The sequence below is a fragment of the Miscanthus floridulus genome, chromosome 19 (genome assembly GCF_019320115.1).
Source record: "Miscanthus floridulus cultivar M001 chromosome 19, ASM1932011v1, whole genome shotgun sequence".
Taxonomy (NCBI): domain Eukaryota; kingdom Viridiplantae; phylum Streptophyta; class Magnoliopsida; order Poales; family Poaceae; genus Miscanthus; species Miscanthus floridulus.
Window position 1 is genome coordinate 90767552 of NC_089598.1, and position 2213 is coordinate 90769764.

Genomic DNA, 2213 nt, shown 5'->3' on the forward strand with positions numbered 1-2213 from the left:
GCTGTTGTGCCTCTTCCTTAAATAGGGAGGGAGAGAGGAGTTCCCGTCCCATTCCTTAGCCTGCTTCTGAGCTGCTACCTCTTCTTCTTCCTTTCCACTGAATGCATTCGTGCATCGCAGCGGTTCCTAAGTGAGAGAGGGTAATGCCAGGGAGCGAAAAACTCACAGATCCGCTCATGAATCCAGAGCATGATGTCGAGATGGAGGTCATCCAACGTAGATGAGATGGTGTCTGCTGCCTTTGCCGAGAAGGGGCCGCTTCCACCGAAGGAGGAGGTGCACTGGAGGGTGCTGAGCGTTGTCGGTTTCGCCGTCATTCATGGCGGCCTTTCTTCAGTGGGGGACGTCCCCCACGCAGACGCCGTTGTTAGGGTTGCGGCTGATCACGACAGCGTAGTCCCTGGATGCTCTGGTGGAGGTGCCATTGTTAGGGTTGCGGCTGATCATGATGGCGCGGTCCCTAGACGCCCCGGTAGAGGTGCCATTGTCAGGGTTGCGGCTGATGACGATTGTGTAGTCCCTGGATGCCTCGGCTGAGGTGCTGTTGTCAGGGTTGTGGCTAATGATAATGGCGCAGTCCTTGGACGCCCCGGCAGAGCTACCGTAGTCGCCGACGTGGTGCTCGACGTTGCAGATGACGGCGCCCTTGAGGATCCCACGGAGCGATAGGACGTCGCTGATGGAGAGCATAGCGCGGTGATCGTAGTAATACTCATGGTAGAACTGGTCAGAAACTATAATAGAATAAGTTTGTGGGGGACCCCTGAGTGAATAGTTTTTGTATTTATGAATACATCAGTCCTTTTCGTGATGAAATTACTTTGTAAGCGATGAATTTGTGCGAAAAATGAATAAGTTTTCAACTTTTGTTACGGCAAACAGCTTTTTTGCTTTTCTCCCTCTTTTTGTAAAAGAGGCTTGGTGCCTTCCGACCCTTCCCATAGTTAAGGTCGTGAAAACTCGGAGTGCGGGCGAGCCAATTCTGATCATGCTGGTGAGCAAGGAGGCCATAGCCGCCGGGGCATGGGTTTCCCGTAGTCCTACTAGTTATACTCAGATTTTGTTCCTGAAATTCTAGCCCTCAGGACTCGCTATGAGAAAAGAGGGAAAACTCAGAGAATGTTTGCAAAGATAGCACAGAGAGTGTTTGCAAGATAAACATACTTATATCAGCCCCCGAGTAAGGTCTGACCCCTCGCTCTTTGTAGGGGTCGGAAGTCACTAAGGATTGGGGTTTTTTGGAGACAAAACTGATAAGAAAGAGTATGCGTTTATTTAAGGGTAAAAACGACATAGCTGCTTAATGTTCCAGGCATTGGTGAAGACCTCACCGTCGACGGTTTTCAACTTGTAGGCGCCTGGCCGAAGTACTTCCACGACGACGTAGGGCCCCTCCTAGGGCGAGGAGAGCTTGTGACGGTCCTTGTTGCTCTATACGAGGCGGAGAACCAGGTCCCCGATGTTGAAGGTTTGGTCCTGCACCCATCGGCTGTGCTACCGATGCAGCTCCTGTTGGTACTTGGCCGAACGGAGGAGGGCGATGTCACGAGCTTCATCTAGCTGGTCCATGGCGTCTTCGTGGGTTGCCTCAGCTACCTGTTCGTCGTATGCTCTGATTCTTGGCACTCCGTAGTCAAGGTCCGTCGGGAGGACGGCTTCAGAACCGTAGACCATGAAGAAAGGTGTGTAGCTGGTGGCTCAGCTAGGAGTTGTCCTTAGGCTCCAGAGCACCGCAGGGAGCTCGATGACCCAGCGTGTGCTGAACTTGTTCAACCAGTTGAAGATCCTAGGCTTGAGGCCCTGTAGGAGCATGCCATTTGCGCGCTCGACCTGCCCGTTCATTCGGGGGTGCGCGACGGCAGCCCAATCGACTCAGATGTGTTGTTCATCATAGAATCGAATGAATTTCTTGCCGATGAACTGTGTGCCGTTGTCTATGATGATGGAGTTCAGTACTCTGAAGCGATGGATGATGTCATCGAAGAACAACACAGCTTGCTCAGATTTGATGACGGAGATCGGCCGTGCTTCAATCCATTTTGTGAACTTGTCTACGGCGACAAGCAAGTGGGTGTAGCCCCCGGGCACCTTTTTGAGAGGCCCAACCAGATCGAGCCCCCAGACCACGAAGGGCCACGTGATGGGGATCATCTGGAGTGCTTGGACCAGGAAGTGAGTTTGCCTAGCGTAGTATTGGCACCCTTCGTAGGTGC